The following is a 12,296-nucleotide window of genomic DNA, read 5'->3' as shown; positions in this document are numbered from 1 at the left end:
CTCTGGAATTTCTAGTGTATAATCACTGTTATTGGTAGACCACACAGAAATTGACACTTTACAGTTTCAAATTTTAAGCGTGCCTTTTTTCAGATACGGTTTGATTGAATAAGTAGCCACAGGTAAGATATTTTTTTTAATGCATCTTCCATGGTTGCTTTGGTAATTTCTGTGCACACCTTGGGGCATATTTATAATGCCCTAGCGCCAATTTGGCCACATTAACGTCATTGTTTTTGACATTAATGTGGCCCAACGAGGCCGAAATCCCCACGCCTTATTTACGAGGCGGTTCAATGCATGCATTGTGCCACTCTGTAACACTTTGTGCTACATTATGCCTGCGCCAGGCATAATGTATGCAAAGGGGGCGTTCCCCCATTTGGGGAGCTGCAAAAATGGAGTAAGGAAATCTATGAGATTGCCTTGCGCCATTCTTTTATGGCACTGTTAACGCCTGCTCGAGAGCAGCCGTTAAAAGGGGGCTTCCATTATTTTGAAAGGACCCCTATGTACTTTGCAGGAGTAGCACCAACATATGAAATATGACACTATTGCCCCTACCCTGCACCATGGTGCGCCGTATTTTAAATACGGCACACACATGGTGGTGGAAGGGGGTGCAAGAGGCACAGGGAAAGTGGTGCTGCCCCCTTATGTTTTGCATGGTGTTTGGGAGATGGGAGGTTTTCTTTTTCTTCAAGACTCAGCTTTGTGACTTTGATATCCGTGCTCGACTGAAACACAATGACTGCAATCTACATACATTAACACTTTATCGGCTGTCCATCATGTGCTTTGCCCACAAGGATCTGTTAAGGCTTTGCTCTTGCACCTGTTGTCTCACAAAGGAGGAGTTTTCATTTCTTAATTTTCTTAACAAGTGATTTGCAGGGCTTGAGTTATGATGACCATGTTCATGCTGTAATAATTATATTTTGGTTTTATTCGGTTTTTCATGTTGCAAATTTGCTGTTTGTAAGGGATGTAAATATTATACATTAGTTTGCACAAATATAACAATAATAGGTAAATATCAAGCACCCTCAATGTATTATATTTTCAGTTTTTAAAAGAATAGCACTTAGAGATACTTAGGGCCAGATGTACGAAGCATTTTCCTGGTCATTTGGGACCGTCAAAATGCTTTTTTCTATGTAGCAAAGCAAAATGTGACTTGGTAACCTGGTTTATCGAATCAGGGGCCAGATGTACGTAGCTTTTTTCTTGTCCCAAATGGCCTGGTTTGGGACAAGAAAAAAGCATTTTGGTATATACAAAACCTATTTTGTGATTCAGTAATCATTTTAGCGAATCGCAAAATAGATTTGCGAGTCACTATTTGGAAGGGGCGTGCCGGGGGCATCCCTTCCAAATAGCGAGTCACAATGGTTTATAAGATTGTTTTGTGAATGCGGTCTCAAAACAATCGCAGTTACTTCCAACTTCAAATTGGTGGTAACCCATTCGCAAATAAGAATGGGTTACCAAAGGACCCCTTCCCTTTTGTGAATGGGGGTGCCAACATTTTTTCAGAGCAGGCAGTGGTCCAGCGGATTACTGCCTATTCTGAAAAAATGAAAAGGAAACTTTTGACTTTTTTTGTAATGTATCCCATTTTCCCCTGTGGAAACTGTCTGCATTTAAAAACAAAATTGCTTCATTTATAAAGCAGTCACAGACATGGTGGTCTGCTGTCCCAAACAGGCCACTATCCCTGTCAGTGCAGCCATTCCCAATGGGGTCACAAATATTGACCTACCTCATGAATATTAATGAGGTAAATAATTTGCAACCCCACTGGGAATCACAGCGTGCTTGACACTGTTGTACATTTTCTTTTGTGACTCACAATTTGAAAATCCCAAACGGATCACAAATTTCAAGTCGGAAAAGGAAATGTCATACATCTGGCCCCATATTTTGCTTTTGCGATTTGGTATTAGGACAGGACATGTTTAGTGCTTCCCTTCCTAATACCAAATCGCACTGGCATGTAGGAATGTTTTGCTACCATGAATGCGGTCGCAATACATTTGCAGTTTCCACCAACTTTAAGTTGGTGGTAACCGATTCGCAACAGGGAATGGTTTCACAGGGACCCCTTCTCCTTTTTTCAGAGCAGGCAGTGGTCCCACGGGCTACTGCCTACTCTGAAAAAAATAAAAGAAAACTGTTAATTTTTTGGTTTGAAACGCATCCCGTTTCCCCCTACGGAAAACGGGCTGCATTTTTTTTTTTAACTGCTTTATTAAAAAGCAGTCACAGACATTGTGTTCTGCTGTCCCCAGCTGGCTACCATCCCTGTGAGTGCAGCCATTCCCAATGGGGTCACAAATTGTGACCAACCTCATGAATATTGGTGAGGTAGGTTTTTGAGACCCCATTGGATATTGCTAAATGTGTCTGAGAAACATCTGTACATTTCATTTTGTGAGTCTCTAATTGAAAATCGCAAAATGAAATGGACATACACCTGGCCCTTAATGTTGTGACTAGAGGGGAACAGAAATTGGGGAAAAAGTCCATTTGTGTCATTTTAGGTGCAAAAAAGCAGGTTTTGTGACTGAGGCGCTCATTAGGACCTTGGCAGCAAATGCCACCTACCGCCACGGCGACAGCCACCAACATACCGTTGCTGTGGCTACCGACCATCCATGGCATTATGTCCATAGACAGAATTCCACCAGAAGGCTGGCGGAATTCCGTCTACGGTCATGGCGGCGGATGGCGGTAAGGTGGCGCTGCTGACAGCAGCAGTGCCACTCCAGCAAAACACTGCCTACCGTATCATGTTCCATGATAGGGCCTGGCGGTGTTTTGCTGGCGGACGCTGCTGCTGGCAGCAGCGCCACCTTACCGCCATCCGCCGCCATGACCGTAGACGGAATTCCGCCAGCCTTCTGGTGGAGTACCCCCTGCAAGCAGATAAGTCAGGTTCTCCGACAGGAGAGGAGGGTGGGGGTGTTGACTGCATGTGTGGGAGTGTGTGTGACTGTGTGTGAATGCGTGCATGCATGTGTAATGCGTGTGTGCATGAGTGGGTGTGAGTGTACGTGCATGTTGTGTCGTGAGATTGCGTGTGTGCCTAGATGTATGTTCATGAATGTTGCTGTGAGTGTGTATGAATGTATGAATGCGTGGGTAAATGTGTGTATGTGTGTGTATGTATGTGCGTGTGTGTGTGTAAATGTGCGGGGGGTTGGGAGAGGGAGGGGGATGGTGGGGGAAGACTCTTGGGAGGGGGAGATCCCTATCAGTGCCAGGAAAGGAATTCCCTGGCACTGATAGTGCCTACCACCATGGTTTCAGTGGTGGTACCGAAACTACTGAAACCATGGCGGTAGGTGAGGTCAAAATGCCAAGGGCGGCCTAGTGACATCTGCCAGGCTAGAGACTGTAATCTCCAGCCCGGCGGTGGTACCGCTGTGGCGGTCGGTGTGTTGACTTGGCGGTTTGGCGCCAATGTCATAATAGTGGTGGTAGGTACCGCCAGCCTGTTGGTGTTAATACCTCCACTATACCACTGACCGCTGGGGTCTTAATGACCCCTTAAATGTCCACGTCAAAGGCACAGTCACATTTTGAGAATACTGAACAGAACTGTATTTTTGGTTAGCAAGTGGGTGTCTTTTGTCACTCCTTAAAGTGCTTTGAACACCGGCTGTGTGTCTGTCGGGGAGACTTGCACCGGAGCACCTTTTAATTCCTGATAGATCATTGTAAGTGTTCTGAAGAAGCTTGTTGCAGGTCTAATACAGACGTTTGCAAGAGTTGTACAGATCTTTACTATCTTAAATAGCCGTGCACTTCTTAAAAGTCGCAGAGGAAGAGAAATAATTATGCAGGTATATGTGCATTTGGGATTCAGTATTTTTGAAAAACCTAAGTGATTGGTTCGTTTTTTACTTTGCAGTAATTGAGTTTGAAATATTGATAAGTATTATTATTATTATTATTATTATTATTATTATTATTATTATTATTACTTTCAGATTTTTCCCCAAAACCTTTTGTTTGAGAGACACAGTGGAAAGCAGTATCATTTTGTGATATGTAAACTGTTAAAAAGTTGGTTTAGAAAAGAGCAAATATGCTTTACAACAAACCAAATGTGAGACCTTTTCCCTGTAATAGGATTTATGTATATTCAGTCCTATAGGTTTCCCATTCCAATATTACACCTATGTTTCCACCAACAACAGAGGAATGATTCAATGCCTAAGCCAACTGTATTTGTTTTTATATGAAAACAGACAGTGAGATGGTGGCTCGAGCCTAACTCATGCATGCAAGCCTTGAATATATTACTCTGACAACTTGCAGGTTCAAGCTGCCTGTTGGACCTGGCCCTTTTTTCAGGGTCATCCCCAAGCTTGTAATGGTAGAGAAAAATGCTGCTTACTGTTGTAGGTGGAATTTTTATTACCATTATAGAAATGCCACACTTAGAAAGTGGGCATTTCTCTGTGCTTATGACTGTGTTTTTGCAGCTTACCTCCAATCTACGTCTGGGGCAGAGTGACAGCTGAGCTTTGTGCATACCTTTCAGACACCCTGTGCAAAGGGAGTGTGGATGTGTCACAAAGGTGCAAATGCATATTGAATGGTCTTCTTGGGCTGGGAGAGGGAGAAGTGGGGCACACCTACATTTGTAAAGGCTGTGCCCTGGCCTTACACAAGGCCCGTTTACCCCTCACTGATGTGTGGAGCCAGTGCTGGAGGTGAAATGCGACACTCCTGGAACCGGTCAGAACTGGTTGGAACCCCTTGTACCCCTTGTGTGGAGACTGTGCAAAATGAGTATAAGTACATGGGGTCTTCCCCTACATTTTTAAACACTAAAAGACTATGGCCCTCATTACAACCCTGGCAGTCGATGTTAAAGTGGCGGTAATGCCACCAACAGGCCGGCAGCAAAATAAATGCAATCACGACCACGGAGGAAACTGCCAACACAGACAGCCACTTTGGCACTCCGACCGCCACGGCGGTAGCAACAAACACCGCATCGGTAATCGCCAACAGACAGGCAGAAGTCAAAGTACCACCCACCACATTACAACCCGCCCATCCGCCAGCTTTTCCAGGCTGGTACCAACGGCATCAAAAGCACGGTGGAAACAGTACACAGAAGGGAAACCACTCACCTCTCGACACCCTAGGAAGAACGAGGACACCATGGAGCCGGAACCACAGGTGTTACCCATGTTGGTGTATCTTTTCATCTACCAGGAGTACGAACAGCGGTGGCGACGGCCAAGGTGAGTACTGCACCTAGCACACAGGGGAGGGGGGAGGAAAAAGAGAGTGACACACATACGCCACACGCAACACACCCAGCGCCACCCCCACCCTCACCCCCAACACCATACAAACAAACACATGCATCAACATTACAGATACACCCCTTAACATTCTGGAAGAATGCAAGGACAAAAGGAATTGAGTCAAATGAGGTTTGCCCACTGCCTGGTCCTGGGGAGCTCAAAGCCACAGTCTCTCAAGTGGGTGGTTTGTCCACTGCCTGGTCCTGGGGAGTTCAAAGCCACAGTCTCTCAAGTCTCTCAAGTGGGTGGTTTGCTCACTGCTTGCTCCTGGGGAGTTCAAAGCCACAGTCTCTCTAGTCTCTCAAGTGGGTGGTTTGCCCACTGCTTGCTCCTGGGGAGTGCAAAGCCACAGTATCGCAAGTGGATGCCTTTCTCCACTGGTTCTGGAGGGGGCTTTGTGCCCAGTGTGCTTCATCCTGCCAAGGACAGGGTGAGTGGATGCCTTATTCCACTGGTTCTGGAGGGGGCTTTGTGCCCAGTGTGCTTCATCCTGCCGAAGATAGGGTGAGTGGATGCCTTCTTCCACTGGTTCTGGAGGGGGTTTGTGCCAAGTGTACTCCACAGGAGGGGGACACAGTGGAGGCAGTGGATGTTGGTGTATCTGCATGGGAATGGTGCTTGTGTGAGTGCCAGTGAGATGAAGTGTGGTGCTTGTGTTTGGCTGAGCCACTTTTGTGTGTTGATTTGGGTGAATGCTGGTCAGAAGGTGTGCTTGGGATAGGCTGGGGTTGAGGGGATTGGGACTGGGTAGAGGAAGTTGGAGGGCAGAGGCTGGAGACAGGGACAATGGCTGCCTTCAGTGCAGAGGCCAGAGCCTGAACTGCTCTCTGTTGGGCCGCCACACCAGAGTGAATGCCCTCCAGGTGTGCATTTGTTTGTTGCAAATGCCTCTCGACACACTGGATGGCATTCAGAATGGTTGACTGCCCAACTGTGAGTGATCTTGGGAGGTCAATGGCCTCCTCACTGAGGGCAGCTGGGCTGACTGGGGCAGGGCCTGAGGTGCGTGGGGCAAAGAAGATGCCCACCCTCCTGGGTGAGCGGGCACAGGAAACACGCTGAGGAGCTGCTGGGAGGGCGGTGCTGGTAGGGGTTGGCGGCTGTACCTGTTGTTGGAGCGGGCACAGAGGTGTCCGCTACCGCCAGGGATCTGCAATCGGAGGAGGAGTCGCTGTCTGTGGTGTTCCCCTCCTGTCCCTGCCGTGGTGCTTCCCTCGCCCTCTGTCTCACTGGTGCCCTCACCGTCAGTGGATTCGGCCTCCAGGCCCATGTGGGATGCAGCTCCCTCCGTCGCTGGTGCCTCTGCTCCTCCGCCAGATGATGCTAATGCACACAAAGACAGGGTGACAAAACAAAAAGAGGGGGAGAGACAGAGGATACACTTGGTCAATGCAAGCAACAACACTACCGTTGGCATACACAACTCACAGGGAACAGCCTTATGCACTATTCCATGCACTACAAGTTACAATGCTAGTCATCAGCCCATGGGGTACAATGCCTAACGCCATCAGCTGCACACCTGAAACAAACAAGGCCCTGACCAGTAGTAGATGCTCACTAACACTAATGGGGCTGGAGTGCTTCAGAGCCTGCCCAACAGGGGACCTACCCTGCCATGTTCGCCCTGGCCTGGGGCACCCACAGTCCACATACCCACCCAGGTAAAACATTTACGCATAGAAAGTAATGAATCAGAATTAGTACTCACCCCCTTGTGGCTGCTGTGATGCCCTCAAGCGCCCACCCAACTCCGGATAGGCCACCCCCAGGATGCGGAACATCAGGTGGGTCAGGGTACGACAGGCATCCCTTCCTCGTTAGGAGGTCAGCCCCAGCTGGGCCTCCACCGTCTTCCTTTCCCAGAGGCACAGGTCCTCCCACCTTTGCGGCAGTGTGTGCTCTGCCTGTCAAAGACCCCCAGAGTCCACACCTCCTTGGCGATGGCACGCCAAATACTATTTTTCTGATGGGTGCTGACCTGCAGGCAAAAGACAGCAGAAACGGGAATTAGTAAACCGTCCGGACCGTTACACTCATGGCCCACATATCCCTCCCATCCCCTGACACACATACATTGACCACCATACATGCAGCACTCTGGCCAGGACGCCTCAGCCCCCCCTCACATGTGGCTTACACACACAACACTCCATACATTCATGGCACATGCATCATGCTCACAGTGTACTAACCTGTTTGTCTGTGGGACCGTAGAGTAACGTGTACTGGTGTAGGACCCCATCCACCAGTCTCTCCAACTCCTCCGCAGTGAAGGCAGGGGCCCTTTCCTCAGACACATGAGCCATTGTCGCTTCCAGACACAGGTCATAGCAGCACTTGCAGTGTAGGTCCTCTCCTGTTGAAGGTCAGGTAGCAAGTGAGTGAAGAGATAGAAAATGGCCATCACGTCCAAGGCGGTGCGTACCGTCGCCGCCGGCGTATATCGCCATTGGCTCCTGAAACCCATGGGGCCCAATGATAACCAATACGAAGTTGCGCAGTGGTCGTTGACCACGTACCCCAACGGCGCACAACACCAGTGGAATTACCTCATTTCCATTTGTCAATCCTCACTGGTCAGGCAACTGCCATTTCAGGGGGGAACAGGCCATGGCACCTAACTGCGTCACAGCAGACGTTGGCACAGCTCTGACTCTCAGATTCACATACTGTTTCTGTAAATGTAGAAATGCATCATTATTGCAATAGATGTGTGATTATGAACCTCTGCTCACCGTTTTCCTACCTAGGCCTCAACCGCTGATGATGAATATGAGATGGAGACATCCTCCAGTGTACAGATCTCTGGTGGACCTTGCGACAATGGAGGACAGACACAATATACTAATATACAGACTTGATCGGGCCACAATCTAAGAACTGTGTGCCCAACTGGAGCCAGACCTGATGTCAGCTATCCGCCAGCCCACAGGTATCCCCCCTCTAGTGCAGGTCCTGTCAGTGCTCCATTTCCTGGCAAGTGGTTCCCTCCAAACAACAGTGGCCATGGTATCAGGGATGTCTCAGCCAATGTTCTCCAATGTGTTGACCAGAGTGTTGTCAGCCCAGCTTAAACACATGCGCAGCTTCATTGTATTCCCCCAGGTGGAGGATTTGACCACAGTGAAAGCTGACTTTTATGCCCTGGAACATATCCCCAACATCATTGGGGCCATTGATGGTACACATGTAGCATTTGTCCCCCCCCCCCGGAAAAATGAACAAGTGTTCAGGAATAGAAAAGCTATCACTCTATGAATGTGCAGATGGTGTGTTTGGCGGACTAGTACATCTCCCATGTGAACGCCAAGTATCCTGCCTCTGTGCATGACACCTCTATCATGAGGAATAGCAGCATCCCATATGTGATGGGCCAACTCCAGAGGCACCGGGTGCGGCTAATAGGTGAGCCCAAGGTCCCTACCCAGTATATGTTGGTGTCTGGGTATGGGGTTGTCCCTAAGGGTTAGTGTGTGTCTAACAGGTGTCCCTCGATATTTGCAGGTGACTCTGGTTACCCAACCTCTCATGGCTACTGATCCCAGTGAGGAATGCCAGGACAAGAAAAGAGGAACATTACAATGAGGCACATAGGCGAACAATGAGGATAATTGAGGGAACCTTCGGCCTTCTGAAGGCCAGGTTCCGGTGCCTCCATCTGACAGGTGGATCCCTGTACTACTCACCCAAGAAGGTGTGCCAGATCATCGTTGCATGTTGCACAACCTGGCCTTGAGACGCCAGATGCCTTTTCTGCAGGAGCATGAGCCTGGAGATGGTCTTGTGGCAGCGGTGGAGCCTGTGGACAGTGAGGAAGAGGAGGCAGAGGAAGAAGATGTGGACAACAGAAGCAATATCATACAGCAGTACTTCAAGTGACACACAGGTAAGACACTGTAACTTCACTTTACTTTTCAGTTTTCTGTTGGACATTGTACATGGCAGCCTGATTTCCCTATGTCTATGGCCACTTACTGTACCCTTTGGCATCTCTATTTTGTGCCCCCCTCTCGCTCCTGGTATGTTTACTGCTGCCCACTAAAGGTCATACCAATGTATATATAACTGCACATATCACTTGCAATGTTTTCAGAATGTTGTACTAATACATATTTCAATCATTTGACAGACTCCAGATTTGTATTTGTTCCATGGTGTTTATTTAAGTGCTCATACGTAGAGGGGGATGTGCAGTGGGCTGGGGTGATGGTGGAGAAATGTCCAGTTAGAGTCCAGTCTCTTGGTATCACAGGTGCATTGTCCAATGGGGTATAGGAAGGGGAGTAATGGCAGTTCAAGGTGGACAGGGTGGCAGTGTGGGGCAGAAGGGTGACAATCAGGAGAGTCTTATTTCCTGGAGGGGGTCTTGGCAATGTTATCTGGCTTCTGCCTGGATCGCAGGGAACGTTTGCAGGGTGGTTCTCCTTTTGCAGGGGGTGGGGTGCTGGTGGCCTGTTGTTCCTGTGGCGGGGCCTCCTGTCCACTAGCGCCGGCGGAGGTGGAGGGTGTTCTTCTGTGTGGCTAGTGTCAGGGGCCCGTTGGTGTGCCACTGCCTCCCTCATGGTGTTGGCCATGTCTGACAGCACCCTGGCAATGGTGACCAGGATGGTGTAGATGTGTTTCAGGTCCTCCCGGATCCCCAGGTACTGTCCCTCCTGCAGCCGCTGGGTCTCCTGCAACTTGGCCAGTATCTTGCCTATTGTCTCATAGGAATGGTGGTATGCTCCCAGGATGTTGGTGAGTGCCTCCTGGAGAGTGGGTTCCCTTGGGCCCTGTCACAGCAGCCCTCCCTGCTTCCCTGTTGTCCTGTGCCTTTGTCCCCTGAACTGTGTGCCCACTGCCACTGACCCCAGGTCCCTGATCATCCTGTGTTTGTGGGGTTGCCTGGGGTCCCTGTAGTGGTGGACACACTGCTGATTGACGTGTTCTTGGGTCAGTGGCATGGGCCCACTGGGTGGGTGTTGTGGTGGTGTTTCCTGACGGGGAGGCTCTGTGGTGGGTTGGGACTGTGGCAGGGAAACCGACTGCCCAGAGGTCCCTGACGGGCCAGGTTGGTTATTGTGATTCAGGTGTGCAGAGCTGCTGCCATCACTGTGGGCCTCCTCTGGGAGGGAACTGGATGTTGCTGGCAACTCCTCTCCGGTGACGTTGATTAGGGATTGTTGTATCTGCGTGTGCCATCTTGTGCATGGGTGTGTTTCCCTGTATGGTTGTGATAGTCTGTCAGCTTTGCCTTGTGTGCGTGGTGATTTTGTGGGCTAGGTGAGTCTCTTTAATGGGCATGCTGTGGTGATGGGTGTCTATGCAGGTCTGTGATGGGGGTCCATGGATTGTTGTGGCATGCAGGGCTTGGTATTGGGATGGCTGGGTTGTGATAGTGGGGTGTATGTGAGGTGGTAGAGTGATGGGGTGAGGGTAGGGGTGAGAGTTTGTGATGGCATGCAGGTAGGGTTGGTGATATTGTGGTAAATATTTGACTTACCAGAGTTCAGTCCTCCTGCTTCTCCTACGAGACCCTAGGATGCAGGATCACCAAGACTTGCTCCTCCCATGTTGTTAGTTGTGGGGGAGGAGGTAGCGGTCGACCGCCAGTCCTCTGTACAGCTACCTGGTGTCTTGCAACCATGGAATGCACCTTTCCCCGTAGGTCGTTCCACCTCTTCCTGATGTCATCCCTTGTTCTGGGGTGCTGTCCCCTGTGATCCGAATAGCTGTGGCTCTACCCAGATGATTTCCTCCACCATGACCCTTAGCTCCTCCTCTGAAAACATGGGGTGCCATGGGTGTGGTGTGAGTGACATGTGTGAGGATATGTGGGGTGATGTGTTGTGGTGTGTGATGTGAGGTGTGTGGATAATGCATGGGTGATGGAACTTTTTCTTTCATTGAAAGGGTTGTGGGTGATGTAGGTTTGTGTTTTATATTGGATTGGGAGTGTGGGTGTGGTGTGTGTATGTGTGTCAGGTGTGTGTAATTTGAATTGTCCAATGTGGTGTAGTTTTGTAAGTGTGTGTGTATTTTGAGCGTGGCGGTGTGTACCGCCAATGGTTTACCGCGGTTGAAAGACAGCTGCGGTGATTCGTGGGTCCTGATACTGTGGGCGTATTCCTGTTGGCGTAACGGTGTGGGTTTTGGTACCACCAATTTATCACTGACCATTGGTCTGGCGGACTTGTGTGGGTGTCTGTATAGTGGCGGATTTCTCTGTGTGGGTCATAATATCCTTAGCGGTATACTGCTGCGGTCACGGTATCTTGGCGGGCGTCAGCACGGCGGTAGGTGGCATTTACTGCTGGGGTTGTAATGAGGGCCTATGGGATTGGACACTAGATGCTGGAAGGACTCACCAGGAACTACCTTGGGATTGCTGCTGTTGTGCTGACCAGTGACCTTCTAGGTCATTGAGAGGGACTGTCACTGCCTGTGAATCCTTGTGATTGCCTGCTTGCTGTGGCCATGCAGTCCCGTGCCCCCATTGCATTCTCCAGGGGCTGGGTGGTGTGCCCCAGGTCTCTCCTGCATTCCAGGGAATTGTGGGTGCATCCTCCGTTGAGGGACACCCATGGAGTGCCTGTTGTCCCATGTTGAGTGTTACACATTGCTTGTCTAAAAGCCCCTGGAGAGTGCTGCATTTTACTGGATTCGGCACGCGAGAAGTGCACTTTCCTTTGTCTCCCTAAGTGCAAGAAAGCACAGGTGTCACCCGGTGTGGGCCCACCCCATGTCTCTCACATGGGAGAGGTCGCGAGGAGCGGAGTGGCTAGCGTGAACAAACATGCTTTCTGTGGTTTCCCTGGGGCACAGGCAGGAACTGCATCTGGGAAAAATCACTGCCGCGACCTGGGTCAGGTGCAGGCATGTTGGCTGGCTGAGAGTGGCTGCAGAGAGGCATTGTCCTGACAGTGGAGAGGACTGAGGACATTCTCCCTGCGAAAGCCACGTCAGCCCAAGAGGCTCCTTGTC

This window comes from Pleurodeles waltl, chromosome 2_1 (genome assembly GCF_031143425.1).
Source record: "Pleurodeles waltl isolate 20211129_DDA chromosome 2_1, aPleWal1.hap1.20221129, whole genome shotgun sequence".
Taxonomy (NCBI): domain Eukaryota; kingdom Metazoa; phylum Chordata; class Amphibia; order Caudata; family Salamandridae; genus Pleurodeles; species Pleurodeles waltl.
Note: the sequence above shows the minus strand (reverse complement) of the source record.